The sequence below is a fragment of the Sus scrofa genome, chromosome 17 (genome assembly GCF_000003025.6).
Source record: "Sus scrofa isolate TJ Tabasco breed Duroc chromosome 17, Sscrofa11.1, whole genome shotgun sequence".
NCBI lineage: Eukaryota > Metazoa > Chordata > Mammalia > Artiodactyla > Suidae > Sus > Sus scrofa.
This window is the reverse complement of record NC_010459.5, coordinates 58,476,481-58,500,386: the sequence shown is the minus strand read 5'-3', so window position 1 is coordinate 58,500,386 and position 23,906 is coordinate 58,476,481. Positions and strand designations below refer to the sequence as shown.

Sequence of the window (23,906 nt, the reverse complement as noted above, 5' to 3'; positions counted from 1 at the left end):
TGAGAGGGTGATACGGTCTCTGAAAAACTAGAAGCGTGGATTGGGGTCGGGGTGGGAGGCATGCAGTTCACAAAAGCTGGTCAGGGGGCGTCCCTGCGAGGATGGAGGTGCAGGAATTTTCACCGGAAGACGGAAGTGATCAGCCAGAACATCTTGGGGGAGCCGAGCTCTAGGCACAGGGAACCGCCGTGCCATGCGGTGGCCCTTAGCCAGGGAAGTCACTGGGGCGTGGCTGGAGGAGAGGGCAGTGGGGGGGCACATGAGGTCAGAGAGGTCGGGGGCCGGGCAGCTCTTTCCTGCGACCCAACACCCCTTCTCTTGGGGACCATCCAGTCACCAGGGGCTGCTCAGGGCACCTGCTGCATCTTCTCTTTCACAGTGCTTCTCACCTGGGGACACGTGGCAGTGTCGGGGATGTGTTTTGATTTTCACACATGGATGAGAGGATGCTCCTGGCATCTGGTGGGTTGAGGCCAGGAATGCTGCCAAGCGTCCTGCAGCGGGCAGCCCCCTACGGCGAGATGAACACATCAGCAGTGCCGAGGGTGAGAAATCCTGCTGTTTTTATATAGTTCATCAGCTGTTGAATGATTTAGTTTGTCTTTGAAGACTTAATAAAAAGAAAGCATTAAGACGTCATGGGAAGAGGTTATCAATCACGGTACCTGGTCAGAATGCCATCACAGTTGACATTGAAGATATCGCTGGCTATTTTCATTCTCTGTGGAAGGGCTTCCAAATCTTCCTTGTGCATACACTTTCGTAAACTCGCGTGCTTTTGTGCAGCAGCTCCAAAAAATAATTTTGGGGGGCCACGCCTGCAGCATGTGGAAGTTCCTGGGCCACGGATCAGACCCGAGCCACAGCAGCAACCTGAGTCACAGCAGAGACATCACTGGCTCCTTAACCGACTGTGCTACCAGGGAACTCCCCAAAATTTAGTATGTTATTCACCGGTAGATAGCAATAATCCCACTGATAATCTCATTAATTTGGATTCAAGTAGGATTTGGAAAGGGGCTAGGATTTCGATTCACACAAGGAAAGATATTTGCCTATACATATACGTATATGTAGTATTTGGAATAAAAGACACTGTTATTCATATATGAATGTGATGCTGTTAACGGGAATATTTCCCTTGGGTTACACTAAGCCGGTAGTTTTTATTTTTATTTTTATTTATTTTTTGTCTTTTTGCCTTTTCTGGGGCCACTCCTGCAGCATATGGAGGTTCCCAGGCTAGGGCTCTAACCGGAGCTGTAGCCACCGGCCTACGCCAGAGCCACTGCAACGCAGGATCCGAGCCGCGTCTGCAACCTACACCACAGCTCACGGCAATGCCAGATCCTTAACCCACTGAGCAAGGGCAGGGGTCAGACCTGCAACCTCATGGTTCCTAGTTGGACTCGTTAACCACTGCGCCACAACGGGAACTCCTGAGCCTATAGTTTTTAGAAGTCAGTCATTTGTGTGCTGTGTTTCCTAGTTCTATCTATATACTACCCGTATTTTTCTTCATGTAAAATAATTTATTTAAACACATCTTGGGAGACTCGTGTGAGTTGCTCAACATGGAACTTATCCATAATATCGTAAGACAGAAATAAAATACCATTATAAAGTTCTAGGTGAACCCAGTTGTCTGCTGAAAGTTCTGAGTATGAGCCCTGCGCTGTGTTCCAAAGGAGGATTACCCATCTTGTAGGACGTGCTCAAGACATGCTAGTGCCCGAAGGACGCTTTCTTTGATTAATCAGAGAATTGAGCAGGGAGTACCTTTCCCACTGTGTGCTTTGGTGATATTTAATGCCCCTTTCCAATGTCACACTGGTAGATCTTCTGTCCCAAGCTGTCCATACCGAGGCCGAGTGATGGCTGTGCATTTGCAGCTCAGCTGGCGAGGTTGAGCTGCAGGCTGAGCATGCTCGGCCACCAGCAGCCCTGGTAATGCAGAACTTTCCCAGAGAGGCAGTCATGAGATAACCTGGTTCTTTGTTCTGTATTGGACTAAAACTGTCTTTCAGTTTCTTAAGATAAAAACAGAAATCTCTTTAATTTATTTATTTATTTTTGCTTTTTAGGGCCGCAGCTGCGGTACATGGAGGTTCCCAGGCTAGGGGTCCAATCGGAGCTACACCTGCCGGCCTACACCACAGCCACAGCCACATCAGATCCGAGCCACATCTTCGGCCTATACCACAGCTCACAGCAACACCGGATCCTTAACCCACTGAGCGAGGCCAGGGATCAAATCCACAGCCTCGTGGTTCCTAGTCGGATTCGTTTTCCTCTGCGCCACAACAGGAAGTCTGAAATCCCTGTAATTTAGATTTCTTCCTTTTTTCAATGAGTTTTACACCTCTTTCTTCCCTCTGCACCTCTTTGCATTTTTTTTTTTTTTTTGCTTTTTCAGGGCCGCACCTACAGCGTATGGACGTTCCCAGGCTAGGGGTCAAATTGGAGCTGCAGCTGCTGGCCTACACTACAGCCACAGCAACATGGGATTTGGGCTGCATCTGCGAGCTGTACCACAGCTCACCATGACCCTGGGTCCTTAACCCACTGAGCAAGGCCAGGGGTCAAACCCAAGTCCTCACTGATGCTAGTCGGATCTGTTACTATTGGCCCGCAGCGGAAGCTCCTACATAGTTAATTTATTTACCAAAATTGAATTCTAGTATATTCATCGTTGGGATAGATGAATGCTTTTGATTAACTCATGCACTTTAAATTGGATGTTGAAATTCATTTTATTTTAGCAGTTATGTGATCATTTTGACCTGCGTTCTGTCTTGAAACTAAGATCTCTCATTTTTGCAAGCAAGCAAGATGTGTGAATTAGTGTCTTGGCGTCTTTATGTCGCAGACTATGGGTGCAGGTCCCAGGGCATGCGTTTATAAAGGCGAGCTGCTACACCTCACGTTTCTTTCTGTGGAAACTAGATTTTTCTCAGCCTCTCAGGGGCTGTTAGACTCTCATGAATTGAATCCAGGTAATTAAAGTCTCAGGAGACTGATTTCTACAGAAACCAATATTTATTTATTAAGTGTTGGCTGCGCATCAGCTGTTCTTTGACATGGTCCCAGGGTTTCAAGGGCCTCCAGCACTAGCTGTGAAGACAGAAACAGTCTACTTAGAGTTAATAATGCACCACTTTGCATGATTGAAAACTGACAGCTGTATAGTTCCATTGATTTATGTTATAATTCTCATCCTATAGTAATCTGCATGTGATATGTTGTACACTATGAAGTTACAGTTTTTGATTTGTATTGGTTTAAACCGTCATGATTATTTTGAAGAAATTAGGAGGAAGAATAGTTTTAACAACATTTACCCAGGGAGTTCCCGTCGTGGCCCAGCGGTCATGAACCTGACTGGTGTTCCTGAGAACAGGGGTTCAATCCCTGGCCTTGCTGAGTGGGTTAAGGATCCAGTGCTCTGTTTCAGCTCCTGGCCTGGAATCTTCCATATGCCGAGGGTGCGGCCCAAAACAAAAAGATGAAGAAAAAAAATTTCCCCACATATTTACCATTTTCAATGCTCTTAATTCCTTTCGAAGATAAACTTTCTAAGGGGCATCACGCTTCTTCAGCCTGTGGAACTTGGTTGAGCGTTTCCTGGTCTGCTTTTGCTGGCAGTGTGGAAAAAGGGTGTGTTAAAAAGGAAATTCTTTGTGTGTGTGCTTTTTTTCTTTTTTCTTTCCAATCTGACCGTGTCTTTATTTCATCATCCTTCCCGAAGGGTATGTCAATGGATGTCAAGTTCTGGATGGACATTTGTTCTTTCAGTCTTTTTTTTTTTTTTGTCTTTTTGCCTTTTCTATGGCCGCTCCCGTGGCATATGGAGGTTCCCAGGCTAGGGGTCTAATCAGAGCTGTAGCCGCCAGCCTACACCAGAGCCACAGCCACGCCAGATCCAAGCCGCGTCTGCGACCCACACCACAGCTCACAGCAACGCTGAATCCTTAACCCAAGGAGCGAAGCCAGGGATTGAACCCACAACCTCATGGTTCCTAGTTGGATTCATTTCCTTTGCACACGAGGGGAACTCCTGCTTTGAGTGTTTTCTCTTTTAGCTAGTTTATGTTTTCTGTTTGTGTATTGAGTAATTTTGGATTGTAACCTGGATATTGTAAATATTATGTTCTGTAAATATCTCTGGATTCTGCTGTATGTCTCCAAAGAGTGTGATTTTTCTGTTTCATTTTATTCATTTATTTATTTATTTTTGCCTTTTCTTTTCTTTTTTTTTTTTATGTTTGCACCCACAGCATATGGAGGTTCCCCGACTAGGGGTCAAATTGGAGCTGTAGCTGCTAGCCTAGGCCACAGCCATAGCAATGCTGGATCCTAGCTGCATCTGCAGCCTACACCACAGCTCAGGGCAATGCCGGATCCTTAACAACTGAGCGAGGCCAGGGATCGAACCTATGTCCGCATGCATACTAGTCAGGTTTGTTTCCACTGAGCCATGACGGGAACTCCTATTTACTTTACTTTACTTTGTTTTGTTTTAGTAGGAACTTAAGTTGGCTGAGGTCAAACTGTTGCCACTGTCACTCCTGGGGTGGATGGAAGCCCAGAGCTCAGTTCAGTTTTCTTAGCCTTAGCTGTGCTGGAGTTTGCCGCACAAACGCTCGGTTTAGGAGTCAAGACAGAGTTTGGGCCGAGTTTAATACAAAGTCCCCTCTCTGTTGTTTTCCTTTTGGGGACATCCTTCTGCCCCCGCCCCCACCCACGGCCCCCTGGTGGCTGTGGCTGCCCTGAACTCTGGAGGTAGAAACATAAGCAATACCACTATGTAATGTGCTCGGTGATTGAATAATAATACTAAGAGCAGCTGATATTTTCAAAGTGCTTATGTGTGTCGAATTCTGTATAACTACATCTATCTCCTGTCATTTAATCTGCACCACAACAATCATCTGAAGTCATCGTCCATTTTATCAGAGTGAGAAGCCGAGAGCCAGAGAGGTAAGGTATTTATCCAGAGTACAGAGTAAGAGGCAGAGCTGGATTTCAGAATCAGGTTTTTTGACTCAGGGCCCGACACTTTTGTGTGTGTGTGTGTGTGTCCACCCTGCAGCACATGCAGTTCTTGGGCCAGGGAATCAGATCCCAGCTACAACTGCAACTTACGCCAAAGCTGCAGCGATGCCAGATCCTTTAACCCACTGCGCTGGGCTGGGGATCGAACCTGCGTTCTGCCGCTGCAGAGATGCCACTGATCCTGCGCCACAGTGGGGACTCCCCCCACACTCCCGTCGATCACATGTTACACCTCTGACATCTTTTAAGTGAGAGGTCTGGGATTTCATCTTGTATTTTTCTATTTTCTTTAGATGCCTTTCTTTGCTGTTGATCTGTGGTGCATCTAAGTGTAAGTGTGTTATTAATCATTCAGTTCAGGATTTGTACTTCTTTAAATTGAATATTCAAATTGAATATTCATCATTTTTTTTTCCCTCCTGGAACATCGTTCGTTGGTCATTAACTCTTTGAATCTCGCCCCTTCCTATCTTCACCGATCCCTTTTTCTGGAATTCCCGTTGGACTTAATCTTGGACATTCGTGTTCCGCTCCTCATGCGCCTTAGTTGCTGGCCCGTATTTTCCACTCTTCAGTTCTCCGTGCAGTGTTCTGGGTGATTTGTCAGATCAATCTTCCAGCTCACTAACTCTCTCTTGAGCGATGTCTAAACGGCTATTTAAACCAGCTACTGAATTCTTAATTAAATTGTCTCTCTCTTTCATTTCTACTTGGTTCTTTTCCAAATGTGCCTATTACTCCCATTCCCACTCTCTTTTTTTTTCATTAGGATATCTGCTTTCAAAATCCTGCTCAATTCTGTGCATAATTATTTGATAATCTATTTTAAGTTTTTCTAATATTTCTAATCTTGAGGTGCAAATTCTCCTTTGCTGTGTCTACTAACTCTTCTTCTTAATGGTTTGTAACCACCTATAGTTTGAAAAAATTTTTTAATCACATGTTTATCTTCAGCAGGGATTATTTTATGCAGTTGCTTGCTTATTGGATTGAGAAAGTCTTTAGAGCAGCTTGTTTGGAGTTCCTCTTGTGGCTCAGTGGGTTAAGAACCTGACACAGTATCCGTGAGGATGTAGGTTTGATCCCTGGCCTCTGTGGATTAAGGAAGGATCTGGTGTTTCTGCAAGCTGTGGTATAGGTCACAGACGTGGCTCAGATCCGGGGTTGTCGTGGCTGTGGTGTAGGCCAGCAGTGCAGCTCTGATTTCAGCCCCTAGCCTGGAACTTGCATATGCCACAGGTGCAGTCATAAAAAGGGAAAAAATAATCAAAAAAAAAAAAAAAGAAATAAATAAAGAAAAAAAGAAGAGCTAGTTTGCTTCACCAGAGCTACCTGGAATTAGAATAAATCTGGGCAGTGCTCCTCCCAGTAGCTCGGTGTGGGGCTCCTACACTTTATAGGTCGTTGCAAGTCTGGACTCTATAGTCATGGACCATGCACGGCTGCGGCTTTGATTTCTCAGGAGTGACTACTCCTTACCCTGCTCCCGCCCTAAGTGTAGTTCCTTTTCCATAGGGGTTTTATATTTTTCTTTCAAATTCACCCTGTGGCTCTTTATCCTCCTACGAGTGTCATAAGGATCTGGCATTGTCACTTCTGTGGTTCAGGTCACTGCTGTGGCTCGGGTTTGATCCCTGGCCCAGAAACTTCTGCATGCCACAGGTGTGGCCAAAAAAAAAAAAAAAAAAAAAAGCCAAAAACCCAACCAACCAACCAACCTAAAACCCTTGTGCTTTAGACCTACCTGTGTGTAGGTGGTCAGTGTTGACCACGGGGTGTCATGTCACACTCTGCTGAAGCAGTTGTATGCTTGGGTGCTCTCCAGGGGCTGCTCTGCTGCGCCCCCGTCTCCTGAGCACCCACTGCCTTGGCCTCCTCACGCTTCCTGCAGGGGAGCCAAGACACCCCTGCCACCCTCGGGCTCTCCTTGTTTGCGACCGTCCTCCGAGAGGTCCTGGTGCCGGCTGCCTGTCTGTGGTCTAGTGCTTGACGACTGTTTCATTGATTTTCTCGCCTGGGCTTCTAGGCAGGAACCTCTGTCTCTGTGTGGCCCTCGAGGGTCTGGAAGTGGAGGGCTCCCCTGCCTTCCTTCAGTTGCCTCGGGGACCGTACCCATTCCCTTTGGCTCGGTGGTTCTCTCCGCCTTCATCTCCGCAGGCTTTCCTGCACATCTCTTGCAAGAGCCCTGGGCTGGAATGCAGAACCTTTCGTGCTAAGGATCCCATTTCTGCTGCCGGTGTTGGGGGCACAGTCTGTAAAATGAGGGAATTTTTTAAGAAAATTTAATTTATTTTTATTGGAGTAGAATTGCTTTACAATGTTGTGTTAGTTTCAGGTGCACAGCAAAGGGATTCAGTTATACACATACATATATTCATTCTCTTACAGATTCTTTCCGCATATAGGTTATTACAGAATATTGAGTAGTTTCCTGTGCTGCACAAAAAATGAGGGAATTTATCAAGGCCTGTTCTAAGGTTCCGTCTTGCTTCTTTATGATTCCATATTATAACTTTTTTTCAGTGTTTGGTGTGTTTCTTTTGTTTTTGTTTTTGCTTTTTAGGGCTGTACCTGCAGCATATGGAGGCTTTTTAGGGCTGTACCTGCAGCATATGGAGACCCCAGGCTAGGGGTCTAATTGGAGCTGTAGCCGCTGGTCTGCACCACAGCCACAGCAATGCTGGATCCTTAACCCACTGAGCAAGGCCAGGGATCAAACCCGCGACCTCATGGTTGGATCCCCACGCTTGGGGAGGCGGGGGTTAAGATGTGATGGTGCCCCAGCCAGTGGAAAGACAGGTACAGAATCACCGAGGCCAAGGATCTTGGTGCGTTGGAAGAACTAAGAGAAAAAGCCACTGTGGCTGAATCCCAGATGGAGAAGAGGGAGGGGGTGCTTTGAAAACGAAAAGTTCGATTTCCTCTCTGACAGTAAAACATATTGCAGCCTCTGGAGTGTGGCTGTTTGGGGTTCAAAGTCTGACCCTGAGGCTCTCTAGCTGTGTGACCTTTGGCAACTTTGTTAAGCTCTTTAAGCTTCAGTTCCCTTAACAGACACATGAACCAGTGTGGTTATTGTCAGGGTTTAGTGGGCTATGCCTGTCCAGAAAGTTCTTAGCACAGCTCCTGGCTGGTAGCAAGGAACCAGTCAAGTTTCGTTCTTGTCCAGTATTTTATGGATTATAGCTTTTATTTCCATGTATATAGTTAGTGTAGTTTTTATATAGTTAGTGTAGTAGAATCATCAGTATGCTCTAATAACAGTTATTCTTTTGTAGAACTGATTGCTAAGTTCTTCCTTCTCTGATAAACAGAGTTTTTTGAAGGATGCCTGGGTGTTTTCTGTTACTTTAAGACAGGAGTGAGTTCTTCACCCAGGAGGTACACACTTGGGCCTCAGGAGATCTTTTGAAACCTGATGCTTATGAAAAGCGTTGAGTTTGTGTGTTTGTGGCTATCGCCAGGTCCTGGAGCTGTCTGCGTTGACCTCACTGCTTTATAGCTGGGTCCACAGTGCTCTGTAAATGTGCGTGGGGTGGAGGCTGCAGGTTCCTCCTGGGCCTCAAAATGCATTGAAAATAGCTCAGACCGGAGTCCCCGTCATGGCTCAGTGGTTAACGAACCCGACTAGTATCCATAAGGATGCGGGTTTGATCCCTGGCCTCGCTCAGTGGGTTAAGGATCCAGCGTTGCCGTGAGTTGTGGTGTAGGTCACAGATGGGACTTGGCCCAGTTGCTGTGGCTGTGGTGTAGGTCACAGATGCAGCTGGGATCTGGCGTTGCCGTGAGCTGTGGTGTAGGTCGCAGACACAGCTCAGATCCCACGTTGCTATGGCTGCGGTGTAGGCTGGCAGCTGTAGCTCTGATTCAACCCCGAGCCTGGGAACCTCTGTATGCCGCGGGTACGGCCCTAAAAAGATACAACAAAAGAAAAAGAAAATAGTGACCGTGGTTGGGGGCCTGGTCCCCCCCAGCAGGGATCCTGCAGAGAAATGACATATCTGATTGTGCCCCACACATGTTTTTTTTTCACAAAAGTGTAATTCTTTATTAAAATTCTCTGGGTAACCGTTAGGCAGTGTACGTTTTAAATAGGCTCTAATTACTAGCCTAAAAGAATTAGTCGAGAAAAAAAATGTGGCTAGTGTTTCAAAGAAAAGTAAGCAGCTGAGCATAAACGTGTCCTCCCTAGTTTTCGACTCTCATCAATTACCGCCTAAGTTAACCAACCACATTTTCCTATCTGCCAGGTGGGCACCTGCACTGGTCATGTTTTGCACTACTCTTGCACCAGTCGTGTTTCGCACCCAGTTATTCCAATGCATGGAATGGAAAGGAAGCCTTTAAGCCCCTGAAGCGCGGGCGTGTGGAGGGTGGAAGTGGTGGCCAGGGTCAAGGCCGGATCATGAAGGGCCAGATCCCACCGGTCTTTTTTTTCCCTCTTTTTAGGGCTGCACCTGTGGCATATGGAGGGTCCCAGGCTAGGGGTCCAGTCGGAGCTGCAGCTGCCGGCCTACCCCACAGCCACAGCAACGTGAAATCCAAGCTGTGTCTGCGACCTACACCACAGCTCACAACCACGCCAGATCCCCCACCCACTGAGCGAGGCCAGGGATCAAACCCGCACCTTCATGGGTACTATTCCGATTCATTTCCGCTGCACCACAGTGAACTCCCCCGCCGATCTTCACATGCATGAACTCACTTGTTCCAGCATCATCCAGACAGGGCCTTATGTCCCCTGTGTATCAAAATGTAGGAGTGTAGACAGGTTAGGTCCCTTACTCTGGTCACGCAGCTAGTGAGTAGTAGCTGGGGGACTCATTCTGTGCCAGGGGGTGGGGGTTGGCTGCAGAGTCCCTGAGCTCAGCCACCCAGGATGATGGAGGGTGGTGCTGGCGCCCAGGCGGGGGCACAAGGAAAAGCAGCCTTGAGGAGGAAGGGGCAGCGTGACGGCTGGCCCTTTAGGCCAGAGTGAGTTGGGGGCACCTGATGGACATCCACGCGGAGGGGTGTGGCCAGGCGGGGGGTGTGTGTGGGGGTGGGAAGGGACGTCTGCTGAGTGCCTCCAGGCCAGGACAGATCCGCCGCGGGCTTTCCGCCAGTCTGGCTTAGGGGTCTTTTTCTTTTGCCCGTTTGCAAGGTGTTTGCGTAGAGCTCCGTGGACGTTTTTCCCAAGGGCGAGTGAGCATTCTTGTCAGTAGCTTCTGTGTCCCCGATAGCAGAGAGCTTCCCCCGCGGCGGTGAGAGGCCATGCTGCGTCAGACGGCCTAGGAGGCGGCGCTGGGCTCTTTTGGTGGCTCTGGCCTCAGCCCCCTTCTCTTGGGTTGTCAGGTCTGCAGTTCTCAGAGGCGGCAGCTGGGAAGGACGACGGCGGGACCGGGCCCCCTCTTTGCCCAGGTGCCACCTGTCACGGATGAGGCGCACTTACAGGTGTGGTCTCTCTCTTCCCCTCTAGATGGATTTGAGGAGTTCGGGCCAGATGGTCACCGCACGAAGGTGACAGCCTTCTCGGACATTCCGGACCAGGACAACCTGCCACCGCTCACTTGCCTGGAAGAGTCCACTTTCAGCGATAGCATCTTCAAGCCGTAAGCCCAGCCCGTCCTTGGAGCGTCACCGCCCTCTGCCGTGGCTGGTTTAGGCGGCCACCAGTCTGTGACAGCTTCTGGGGACTTGAGGAGGGCAGGGCACGCTCTCATTTTGTGGAGAAAGCAGCGGCCGGGGTCCCTCTCAGTTCTCAGGCGCCCAAACCTGACTCGGCCGGCGCTTCCCTCTGCCCAGACGGGAAGGGCCTCCGTCCTGTCCTGTCCCGGCTCACCCTTCCAGGCACTCCTTCCTGCCCCTGCCGTGCGGCTCCCCGGGAACAGCCCTCTGGACGCCCCCCGCGGCCTCTCCTTGTCCCCGGAAGATGTGTTCTGTCGCCCCGCGTGCCTTTTCTTGCTCCACTGCTCTGTTGCAAGGTGATAATCGGTGCTTTTACATTGGTTACGTCACAGGAGGCTCACAGCGGTTGCTGCTGCGTGAGCCCAGCTTTTGTCCCCGTCTCACCGGCGGGCAGGTGACGGCCTCCTGGCAGCTTCCCAGCCGCGGCATGATGAGTCTCTTCATTTAAATGTGGTCCATGGTTTATCACCTTCTTCTTTGATTTTTTTTTCTGGTGCTTTTCATGTCCCGTGTAGCCCATCTGCCTCCCCCAAGGCCACCGCGGTATTTTCTCACCCCATCTCCCTGAAGTTGTATTGTTTTCCGAGTCACCTCTGGATCCACAGCCCCCCACATGGAAGTGCGTGTTTGTCTGAGATGTGCGGGGGGAGGCCGGTTTCCTTCCCTCGGGCTGGTCTCCAGTTGCCCCAGGGCCCCTTTCGGCAGGTGCCTCCTCTGTGCTCCGACACCCCCTTGGTCTTCCGTCGGGGTCCATTGGTAGACTCTCCAGCCCGCCGTGTGGGTCTGTTTACCTGCCGTGGCACTGGGACCCCACTAGGACCCCCGACTCTTGATCCTGCAGCTTTGTTCTCAGAGTCCTGGTGTCGGGCACAGAGTCCTCCGGCTTGGTTCCTCAAAACCGTCCTGGCTGTTCTTGGCCCTGTGCGTTTCCAAATGTATTTTAGTGCCAGTTTATCAACTTCTAGGCAAAACCCCACAGCCTTCTGGCATTTTCATTGGCATTGCATTGCATCTATAAATCAGGATGTAGAGAATTGACATCCTCGCAGTGTTTCGTTTCCCGATCCTCCCGTTTTTAATATTTTCTTCAGCTTCCTCGTGCGTGTGTGTTTGTACACACATATATCATCCACATAAATAACTACAAAACTATAATACCTGGTTTTCTGTCATAGAAGTCTTCTGTATCTTGTTAGATTTAGTTCTTAGGTGTTTGATCTTTTTTTTTTCTTTTTTCTTTTCAGGGCCACACCCAGAGCATGTGGAGGTTCCCAGGCTAGGGGTCAAATCTGAGCTGGAGCTGCCGGCCTACACCACAGCCACAGCAGCAACAGATCTGAGCCGCATCTTCAACCTACACCACAGCTCATGGCAACATGGATCCTTTAACCCCCTGAGAGAGGCCAGGGATTGAACCCACATCCTCATGGATACTAGTCCGGTTCTTAACCTGCCGAGCCACAGTGGGAACTCTGGTATTTGATCTTTTATACTTCTGTGAATTGTATCATTTCTTAACATTTATATTCTAATTGTTGCTGACATATGAAAATGGAATTGATTTTATATTTTGATTTCATTTCCATTGATTATGCTAAGTTCACTTATTAACTTATAATAACTTTCCTATGGATTCTGTGGGTTTTTTATGTACTAGGGTGCTGTTGTCTGTGAAAAATGGTGGTGTTATTTCTTCCTTTCGTATCTTGTTTTATTTTTTTAGAAGATGCTTATTAGTTTAAGAAAATTTATATTTCTTTATATTTCTATTTTGATAGGAGATTATTTTTAAACTTTAAAAGATAATCTCAGACCTCCAGAAAAAGTTCAAGAATAGTAGAAAGAATTCTTGTACATCTTTCACTCCGACTTGTCACTTGTTAACATTTTGCCAGGTTTGATTTATATCTCTTTATTTTTCCTTTCGTTTCTAAACCCTTTGAGAGTAAGTTATATATTTTATGTTGCTTTTCCTTTAAATACTGCAGTGTGCATTTTTCTAAGAACAAGGACATTCATCGTGCACTTGCATGATCCCAGCACAATGATCAAAATCCGGAAATTTAAGCTGGAGACAGTGCTGTCATTTAACGTATAGATTTTAGTCAAATTTTGCCAGTTGTCCTAATAGTGGTGTCCTTTATAGCTGGGTTTTTTATTTGATTTTTAGCATCATGTGTTGCATTTCATTTTCTTGTTTTTTTTAGTTTCCTTTCATCTCTAACAGTTTCTCAGCCTTTCTGTGCCTCTCGTGATACTATTGACATTTTTGAAGAATACAGGTTATTTATTTTATTGAACAAAATCTCTAAGCGTTTTCGGAAATCCTCGGTGGGGTCTAAATTTTGTGCCCTGCTTCTTTTACATCTATTGAGATGACCAGATATGTTTTCTTCTATCATCTCTTTCTTTTTTCTGGCTTTCTTTAAAACTTCTTCTAGGAGTTCCCTGGTGGCCTACCGGTTAAGGAATCAGTCTCGTTACCTGCTGTGGCTCGGGTTTGATCCCTGGCCCAGGAGCGTCTACGTGCTGTGGGCACAGCCAAAACAGTAGTAATAGGGTAAGACTTCTTCTTTGTGAACTGGACCACATACAGGGAATTGGATAAAACACACATGCAACGTCACGAGCCGTGCACACACTGCTCATGTGGCCCTTACTCCGGCCACCCTGGGGGAGTGTCCTCCCCCAGTTCCTGATGCCACCAGATTTTGTGTTTCTCACATCCTCCGTTCCCTTCGAGGGTTAGCGCCTGAGTTTCTGCCTCCAAGGAAGATAATTTCATTTTATTGTTTCTGAACTTGAGATACAAGAAATCGTATGGGCTGTTCCACCTTGTGATTTGTATGTGGTCTTGCGTTCGTTCCTCTGCCAGCAGTGCCCTGTGGTTTGCCCATGTTGGCCTGTGTCTCCTGTTGTCGCAGCAGCTCCAGCTTTCTGCTGGGAACACTCAGCAGGGCGCACTCCTGTGCACAGGTCCTGGGTGCACACGGGGGCGCGTTTCTCTGAGGCGCGTATCCAGGAAAGAATTATTACGTGACGGGCTATGCTTATCACCTGCGTGAGTGACGGTGCCAGTTTTCCAAAGCGGTTGTCGTGGTTTACACTTCCAGCCTTCCCCTTCGTCTTATCTGCCAAATCGTGTTGTCGGATTTCACACGCATAGCCAGCCCGGTGGTGTGGTGGTGTTTGTAACGGCATCGCTTTGTGATTGTAACGTACATTTTCCTTGTTTGTGAGTGTGGACACCTTTTCCAGTGCTGGTTGAACACCTGAATTTCTTTTTTGTGACGTGCCTTTTTAAATCCTTCGTCTTTTCTTATCGGTTTGCAGGTGTCGGGGTGCGCTCTGGATTCCTACCTTTTGTCAGCCCTCCCTCCCTCAGTCTGTGGCTTGTGTTTAGCTCTCTTTATGGTGTCCTTCTGGTGACCAGAAACTACTCATTTGGATGTAGTTAAATTTATCAGCATTTTCTTTTATCCTTGGTGCTTGTTGACGTGTCTTTAAAATGTCTTCCTATATCCCGAGATCATAAACATGTTCTTTCATGTTGCTTTAAAGGCTTCAGTTTTTGTTTTTGTTCTTTTTTCCTTCACATTAGATCTATAATCCATCTGCAATTGATTTTTCTTCTTGGCTGCGCCCGAGGCATGCAGACTTTCCCGGGCCAGGGATCAAACCCATGCCACAGCAGTGACCATGCCTGATCCTTAACCCACCGAGCCACCAGGGAACTCCTGAAATTGATTTTTATTCATCGTGTGGAAGAGCAGTCCAGCTCTCTTTCCTAACACCACTTACCAAAAAATACATCCTTTTCCCAGAGCCATCTCTGTTTAATCCAGCATCTGTTTATGACTGTCTGTGCTGCTGCTTCTCCCCGGGGTCGTGGAGTGCTCAGTAGTCTGCGTTGTGGACTCTTTCATCCTCCAGTGGTCTGTCTGTCTCCCTCTCAGCCAATGCCTTGGGGCCTTGATTACTGTAGCTTTGCAGTAAGTCTTGATATTTGGCAGAGCAAGAATTCTCACCTTGGTTTTCTTCTTTGGCATGACTTGTTATTCTTGGTCCTTTGCATTTCTGTACAAATTTCAAAATCAGCTCATCAGATTCTAATGCAGCAAAACAAAAGCAACACCTATTGGGCCTTTGAGAGTTTGCCTGGACTCTCTCTGTCACTTTGCAGAGAACTGCTGTCTCCATAGTATTTAGACTTCTGCTCCACCAACATGGTATGTCTTTCTCTTTATCGAGGTTCTCTTTAATGACCCAATATATCAGTTTGGTCATTTGCTCTGTAGAAGTTCTGCGCCTTTTTTGCCCGTGTGTTGTGAAGGAAATCTAAGCTACATCATTTTGCCCAGTTAAAGACTTTAACTGCGGTATCCTTATCACACTTAAGAAGCTTACCAGTAATGCCTGCCAGTCAGCCCAATCTGTGTTCAGTTTTCCCTGACTGTCTCAAAATACTTTATTATGGTTGGTGGGTTTGAATCACCATCCACGTGAGGTCCACACGTTTCACTAGGTAGACGCGTCTCTGAAGTCTTCTTTGGTTTATCGTGTTTTCCTTTCGATGTGAAGTTTCTTTTCCTCTCTAATTGGTTCTCCCTCTCCTCCTTCCTGACATCCTTTATTCGTGGAAGGGGGTCATTAGTCTTGCAGAATTTTCCACATTCTGGATTTGGTGGTCCTTATTCTCATGGTGTAATTTAACCTGTGCCTTGGTTCTCCGTGTTTTCTGCAAACTGAAAATTAAACTTGGAGAGTTGATTAGATTCTGCTTCGGTTTTTTTAGATGATACTTCCCGGGTTGTTTTGCGTACTCGTTAGTACAGAACATCAGGAAGCACATGTCTGGTCGTCCCACTTTCAGAGACGTTAGCAGTGAGCAGCGGGTGCAGGCGCTCAGTTCCTTCTGCATAAAACGCCTCCCCAGCCTTTCTTGCAGTGATTTCAGTGCTCACAGAGCGCCGTCGCTTGGATCGGTTATTTCGTTGTGTTGGAAAGTGGTGATTTCCTTTGGGGTGTCTGTGAAATCTGTAGTGTGGCCCCATTTCCCTTCCCGGGGTGGGTTCTTGTTGTCCTTTTCTCTTTTCTCCCTGGGCTGATTCTTACCAGAGGAGTATCAATTGTAGTAGTTATTTGGAAGAATCAGGTTTGCCTTTGAATTTCTTCTTCTTTTTTTTTTTTTTTTTTTTTTTTTTACTTTTGTTAGGGCTGCACACGCGGCATATGGAAGGTCCCGGGCCAGGGGTCAAATCAGAGCTACAGTTGCCAGCCTCCACCACAGCCACAGCAACGCTGGATCCTGACCCACTGCAAAAGGCCAGGGATGGAACCCACAACCTCATGGTTCCTAGTTGGGTTGGCTTCCCTGGCACCACGATGGGAACCCCTGCCTTTGAATTTCTATGTTGTATGTTTATTTTCAAGTTCAGTAATTTCTGCTCTAATCTGTATTATTTTCTTCCTTGGAGGTTTTTTCCTTTTTTTTTTTCTTTTTACGGCTCCACCTGTGGCACGTAGACGTTCCCAGGCCAGGGACTGAACTTGAGGCACAGCTGCAGCCCAAGCCACAGCAGTAACAACAGGGGTCTTTAACCCTCTGTGCACCAGGGAAGTCCTGCTCACACTTTTATTTTACCCTGTTTTTTTTTTTTTTTTTTTTTTTTGTCTTTTTTTGCTATTCTTCCGCTCCGCATATGGGTCCAGCAGGGTCCAATCGGAGCTGTAGCCACCCCTCGCCAGCCACACGCGGATCCGAGCCACGTCTGCGACCTACACCACAGCTACGCAACGGATCGTTAACCCTGAGCAAGCAGGACGAACCGCACCTCATGTTCTAGTCGATCGTTAACCACTGCCATGACGGAACTCCTGTTTGTACCTTATATTTAAAGCGTGGTTATTGTAGAAACCACCTAGTTGGGTTTTGCTTTCTTATCCAATTTAAGTCTTTTAATTTGTTCAGGTCATTTACATTTGATCTTACTATTGATATGGTCTGGTTTGAATCTACTGTCTTGCTCTTTGTTTTCTATTTGTCCCAATTCTTCTTGCTATTTTCCTTTTTTCCCTTCTTTTTAAGAAAAACCAAATGTTTTTTCATAATTTCAATTTATCTCCACTATTGACTTTTTTTTTTTTCTTTTTAGGGCTGCACCTGCAGCATATGGAGGTTCCCAGGCTAGGGGTCGCATCGGAACAGAGCTTTAGCCACTGGTCTACACCACAGGCACAGCAATGCCAGATCCGAGCTTTATCTGTGACCTACACCACAGCTCACGGCAACGCTGGATCCTCAACCCACTGAGCGAGGCCAGGGATGGAAAAACTGCGTCCTCATGGATCCTGGTCAGATTCATTTCCACTGAGCTGCGACGGGAACTCTCACTTCTTAGTTCTACTTCATTTAAAATTTTTTTTATTGGTTTTTCTAGGGATTATCATATATTCCTTTAACTTATCACAACATATGTTCAAATAAAATTATACCACTATGCATGCAGGCAGATTAGAGCCTAAGAACCTTAAAGCAATAGGCTCGTCTCTCCATGCCCATCCTTGGTGCTGTTTTTCTACGTTTTATCTCTGCCCGTGTCACAGACCCTACAGCACCTGTTATTCCGCTTGTTTCGGATAGTCCACCGTCTCTTATAGCAGCTAAAATGAGAGAAGTATTTTTATATTCACTCTCATTGTTACCATTTTTGTGCTTTTTATTCCTTTTGGTAAAATGTCCATTTCTGTCAGATATCCTCTTGCTTCAAGAACTTCCTTTAACAATTCTCGTTAGTTCAAGACTGCTGTCGATAAATTCTCACACCTTTTGTCTGTTGGAAGGTTTTAATTTCACTTTTTTTCTTTAATTAACAGACTTTATTTTTGTGAGCAATTTGGAGTTTGCAGAAAAACTGAACAAAAAGTGCAGAGAGTTCCCATATTCCTTAACTGTCCAAGCTCGTCCAGCTTTTCAATAGACCTGCAGCGTGTGAATCAGATTAATCTTTTTTTTTTTTTAAGGGCCACACCTGCAGCATATGGAAGTTCCCCAGACCAGGGGTCAAGTTGGAGCTGCAGCTGCCAGCCTACATCACAGCCACAGCAATGTGGGATCTTTAACCCACTGAGCACGGCCAGGGATTGAACCTGCATCCTCATGAATACTAGTCGGGTTCTTAACGTGCTGAGCCACAGTGGGAACTCCAGACTTACTTTTTAATTTTTCACTTTTTAATTTTTGGCCATGCCCACCACATGTGGAAGTTCCCGGGCCAGGGATAGAACCTGTGCCGCAGCAGTCACCCTAGGCACAGCAGTGACAAGGCTGGATCCTTGACCATGAGGCCACCAGGGAACTCTGAGTCAGACTTGTTCTAAAGCCCTAGTCTGATGTCCTGTTGTCCTCGCCCTCCGTGTCTCCCTGCCCGACCCCGGCTCTCCCTGCCTGGCTCTTCTGTGTCCTTCTTGTCTCAAGGTCCTCGTTGCTAGATGCTTGTCATCGATTTTCCTGCCTCCTTCCAGGCCTGTGAGCTGCTCCTGGAGCTTACTGCCTCTGTGCCCAGGCTTCTTGCCCCAGCCTGGCATGGGTGGGGCTCAACTCGTGACTGTACCTGCCCAGGGGGGAGGGAAAGAAGGGGCATGAGGGGGTCCCTTCATGGTTACCTTTCCAGCGAGCACTGGCCTGTGAGATGGAGCCATCCTCTTCCTCCGTGTTAAAAAAAAGGTCGTGGAGTTCTCGTTGTGGCTCAGTAGTTAACGAACCCGACGAGCGTCCGTGAGGCGCAGGTTCGACCCCTGGCCTTGCTCAGTGGGTTAAGGATCCCGCGCTGCCAGGAGCTGTGGTGTAGGTCGCAGACGTGGCTTGGATCCTGTGTTTCTGTGGCTGTGGTGTAGGCCGGCAGCTGCAGCTCCGATTCAACCCCTAGCCTGGGAACTTCCACATACCACGGGTGTGGTCGTAAAAAGACAAAAGACAAAAATAAAAAAATGCAATAAATATAAAATAAGTTCTTAAAAGTAATGCACGCTCTGTGAGTTTAATAGTGAGTTTAATAGTGAGTTTAGTGAGTTTAGCAGTCTCAGGAGTTTAATAGTGAGAGTTTCCCTCCCTCTCCCACTGCAGTCTTAGGAGCCGTTCAGTGTGTGCCCTTCCAGACGTTTCCCGACTGAGCGTGTGTGTGCGTGAGTGTGTTTATGTGTACACATATTGCACGCGTGTGCATAAACAGAATTTTGGTTAAGAAATGGGCTCCCTCGATATGTACACGCCTTTGCCTTGTATGTCATCGGACGTGTCACGCATCTTTCTCACTCGGTGTGTATCTGTGGGTACCTTTCAGGATGGTTGTAGGGCCTAGTTCGTGTTCCCATAGACATTTTGGCTGCAGTTCTCTGTTCCACAGTCACACCGATGGATGGTGGCCGACGCGCTGGGGAGCGCATCGGGGGCGCGTGCTGAGCACGGAGCTGCCGGGGGGCCATCTCACTGATGCTTCCGTGCAACCCCAGGCTCTCAGTTGTCCTCTCTCCTTTCATCCCCTTAGCGTAGCCGATGGTGGGAAGTATCCAGGCTGGTGCCTCTGGCTTCTGCTCGTCCTCTCTGGCCTCTCCAGGTCCGCCTGGCGTGAAGCAGCCAGGTTCTCCAAGGCCTTGCGTCTTTGCCCCTCTCACACCCTGTGGTCCCTGGGGTGGATTCGTTCCTGCTCCAGAGCCCCTCCTACCTTTCCTTGCTTTTCTGAGGAGCGCAGACCCCCTGTGAGCCCTTGGGGCTGGGTGCAGCTCTGCCGCGCCCTCCTGAGGCCCTGCAAAGCAGAGGGGAGTTCTTGGTTGCCTGATTTCCCAGGAGCGGCTGCCATGAGGGTGTCCAGTGGAATATAATCAGGGCCTCGGTGGCATCTGTCCCCACTTTCCCAAGCCTCTTGGCCACCAGATCGCGCCCTTTGATCCCCGAGGTGGTATACGCCTCTCCACGGACAGGCTTGAGCTGAAGGGGTTCTTTCTGCTGTTCACGGAAATTCCACACTTCTAGCCGTCTTTTCTTTGAAAATCAGGGTGGGTTTTTGACGTCAGCTAATTCTCCTGATGCATGGCCAGAAGTGACACAGAGATAAGTGTTGTTCCTGGATTGTCAGGTACCCAGAGGAGCAGACAGAAGCAGGCAGGGCTCCTTTCCATCTGCCCACAGAAGCTTATCAGAAGTGCCTGTTGCTCTTCTTGGGCACACGCAGGCCCGCAGGCCACCAGCAGCCACTGCTGATGGCCGTGCCTTTTCTTCTCATCAGCGTCTTAAAACACCCTTATTGAGGCACCCTTTTCTTTTCTGTCTTTTCTCAAAGGCCACACCCATGGTGTATGGACGTTCCCGGGCTTGGGGTTGAATTGGAGCTACAGCTACTGGCCTACGCCAGAGCCACAGCAACATGGGATCCGAGCTGCATCTGCGACCTACACCACAGCTCAAGGCAATGCCGGATCCTTAACCCACTGAGCAAGGCCGGGGATTGAACCTTCGTCCTCGTGGATACTAGTCAGATTAGTTTCCACTGAGCCACGACGGAAACTCCAGGTTTTACTTTTTTTGAAGAGTTTCATATACGTGGAATCATGTGGTGTGCAGTCTTTTCTGACTGGCTTCTTTTGCTTAGTGACATGCATTTACAATTCCTCCGTGTTGTTACCAGAAATTCTCCGTTTTATTGCTGAGTCATATTCCATTGCACGGGGTGTCCTGTGTTTTGTGTGTGCATTTCCCGGTTGACGAACATTGAGGTTTTTCCATTTTGTGGCTACTGTGAATACTGCTAATGTGAACATTTGTGTATAAGTCTTTTTGTGGATATGTTTTCATTTCATTTGGGTAAATACCTGAGCGGGAATTGCTGGGTTGCATGATACGTGTGTATTTAACTTTTTGAAAAACTACCAAATTGTTTTGCCAAATCACCTGTGCTATTTTGCATTCCCACAAACAAAGCTTGTGGGTTCCTTTTGCTCCGTGTCTTTGCCAGCACTAGGGACTGTTACTGTTGTTGTAGTTCTTCCAGTGGGGGTCATGTTACCTCATTAGGCCTTTTTTTGGTCTTTGCATTTTGTTTTGTCTTTAAACTTTGTGGGTTGTTTTTTTTTTTTAGTGATTTTTATGTTTTTCATTATAGTTGGTTTACAGCGTTCTGTCAATTCCTGCTGTGCAGCAAAGTGACCCAGTTACACATATATGCACACATTCTTTTTCTCACATGATCCTCCATCATGTTCCATCACAAGTGACTGGATATAGTTCCCTGTGCTGTACAGCAGGATCTCATGGCTTAGCCACTGCAAATGCAGAGTTTGCATCTACCAACCCCAAACTCCCAGTGCATCCAAACTCCCTCCTCCTCTCCCTTGGCAGGTCTGTTCTGCGAGTCCATGAGTTTCTTTTCTGTGGAAAGGTTCATTTGTGCCATGTATTAGATTCCAGATGTAAGTGATATCACATGGTATTTGTCTTTCTCTTTCTGACTTACTTCACTTAGTAGGAGCGTCTCTAAACTTTATTTTGAAGTAACCTCCGATTTACAGGGAATGGTAAAGATTGTACAGGTAGTTCCTCTGGCCTTTGGCTCAGCATCCTGTAACCAGATGTGCTCTTGCCCCCAGTGGACATGGGGCATTATCTGGAGACGTTTTTGATGGTCACGTCGTGGGAGGGGCAGACAGGGGGCTGCTACTGGCACCTCGTGGGTAGAGGCGCCTCGAGATTGGGATGGATTGCAAGGCACTTCTGTATTTCTTGGTCACACAATTCCCTCCCCTGTCATGGGGCTTCTTTTCCGAGTCTTTCCAGGCCTGAAGAATCAGTCAGAAGAGAAAAAGGTTTTCTTTTGTGCAGTGGACGGTTTCGAGCTCCAGTGACTACAGACTAGAAGGCCCTGGGCCCCCTTCCCACAGGACAGGGACCCACCTCAGAGCTTCCTTGACGGTGTCTGTGTGTGGAGTCAGAGGTGGCCGATTCCCTCTGGCTGCTACCTGTGTAGCATACCGGGGTTGGCACATGCAGCCCTATGTGGGTCTTTTGTGGTCTCCACAGCCAGATCATTGCCAGAGGGCTGCTGGACCTCTCCCGAGACTTCAGTAACAACGAGGAAGACTTCTTGACGGTCCTGGAGATCCCGAGCAGATTGTCAGAAGACGCAGGTTGTACAAGGATTGTGTACTCTTATTTTTTTCTTGTGCATTTCCCAGAAATTGCATATAAGCTTTGATAGCTAATTAAAATAGAACCTGTTGGGAGTTCCTGTTGTGGCACAGCAGAAGCGAAGCCAACCAGTATCCACGAGGATTTGGGTTCGATCCCTGGCCTCACTCAGTGGGTTAAGGATCCAGCATTGCCGTGAGCTGTGGTGTAGGTCGCAGACGCAGCTCGGATCTGGCATTGCTGTGGCTGTGGCGTAGGCCAGTGGCTACAGCTCTGATTCAGAACTTTCATATGCTGCGGGTGTGGCCCTAAAAAGCAGGAAAAAAAAAAAAAAAGAGTCTGTTTATCAATCAGTAAGCTTTAGGCAGTGTCTAGCCATGGATGGATTTAGTCATGAAGAAGGGGCATCTTATTTAGCATCAAATTGTCCTTATTTTTAGAAAATTAGAATGACTAAGGACTGCGAATGCTCTTTGCCCTGGCAAGTTAGGCCTTTTGTGTTTTGTGAGTTTTGCAACTCTTGGTTGCTAAGAAACACTCAATCGGAAGTCCTTTGGGTTAGAGCAATCCCAGTCGTTGGTACCCCACCTGTGGTCTTTGGAGGCTGATGCTGATTTTTCTTTCTCCTTCCCACCTCCCCACGACTGCTGTCCTGGAAGAAAAGCACACTGCCTTGTGGTAGACCCTAAGTTGTCCATCCTTCCCCGCCCGCCCCCTGTCCATCCATCCCATCCCTGTCTTGTCAAAAAGGGCAGGTCAGAGGAGTAACTAGTGGGGTCCCCAGTGCTGAGGGCTGCTCTGCACCCCCTGCCTCCCGCGTTTCCGGCGACGGGTAGACAGCTTGAGAAAGTTCCCAAGATCTCAGGCTTGCTTTAGATTTTGAGCGCTTTAACTGAAACTAGAACAACAAGCCTTCCATAAAGCTCCCATGTTGGTTTAAAATATTCATATGAATGTGACACAGTGCTTTTGAAAAGGCCCAAGTGGATGTTTTGAGTCCTTAAATGGACCTGCTCTGTAAACGAGTCACCGTTTACAGCGCTGAAGCGCTTACACATTTGTGTTAAATGCAGTGGCTCTGTCGGAGCCAGAGCCGCTCTTTGTTTAATGTTTTGCCTTAGAAGTAATTGCGATGCGTGGGTGGTGGGGGAGTGCATTTGTGAGAGAATTATTTATGGTGTGCACATTCTGGGTGCTGGAATTTAAACGAGCACAACCCATAGGTCTGGCACACGTGCCATTAGTTGTGCTGGCTTTTGGATGCTAGCCTAGCGTGATGACCTCTGCGCCCGCCTCGGTTTGTATACGGCTTGTTATAAGAGAATTGTCATTCTCTCTTCTTTCTATGTTTGATCTTGTCATACAGCTTATTAGCTTTTTAAACCTGTCCGTAGCATCAATACTCTAAATGGGAAATGATTGCGAAACTGCATTTGTCTAATTTTCTGGACGAAGTATTTCAGTAAGAAAAGCTGGACGCTCTCCATATGTGCTGTATAAGGTGCTTGGCTGCTTCTTGTAGTTCTTTTTTTCCCTTTCTCCCACCGCGGAGCCCACGGTGCGGGCTGAGCTGATGGAACAGGTTGCTCCCAGTGCCATTTTTCTGCGAGGAGCAGACCAGGTTTTTCCGGTGGTGCCGCCCAGTACCTCATACCTCTTGTGGTGAGGTGCCCCGTGGACCCCAACAGTCAGGCGTGAAAAATGACAACCTTAAGACCTCGTAGCAAATTCTCTTTGTCTGTTATTTTCGCCGATGTTCATAATTCAGAACACAGCTTCTTAGAGTTAAGTGACTCAAGAACAAAAGCTCTATTTGTGCCCAGTTTCTTTAATCACAGAGGAGGGCGATGGCAAAGCCTTCTTATTATCATGAGATATTTCTTTTTTAAAAAAACTTTTTATTATGGAAATTTTCAAACACACCTGGCAGTGGCAAGAATATTAAACTAAGTGCCCTTGTCCTCTTCACCCAGCTTCAACTACCATTAACATTTGACCAGCCTTT

General features: G+C 47.5%; 1 protein-coding gene across 50 annotated transcripts in view; it reads left to right on the top strand.

Annotated features, from left to right (window-relative positions):
• PPP4R1L (protein phosphatase 4, regulatory subunit 1-like) overlaps window positions 1-23,906 on the top strand; it is a 79,857-nt gene that overhangs the window by 14,436 nt on the left and 41,515 nt on the right. For 47 of the 50 annotated variants that reach the window (XR_002340185.1, XR_002340199.1, XR_002340179.1 and 44 more), the window contains exon 3: window positions 10,514-10,646. The exons of 2 other annotated variants lie outside the window; for them this stretch is intronic. The gene's annotated coding sequence lies outside the window, so the exon portion shown is untranslated. One more of the 50 variants, XM_021078403.1, reaches the window with a different exon arrangement.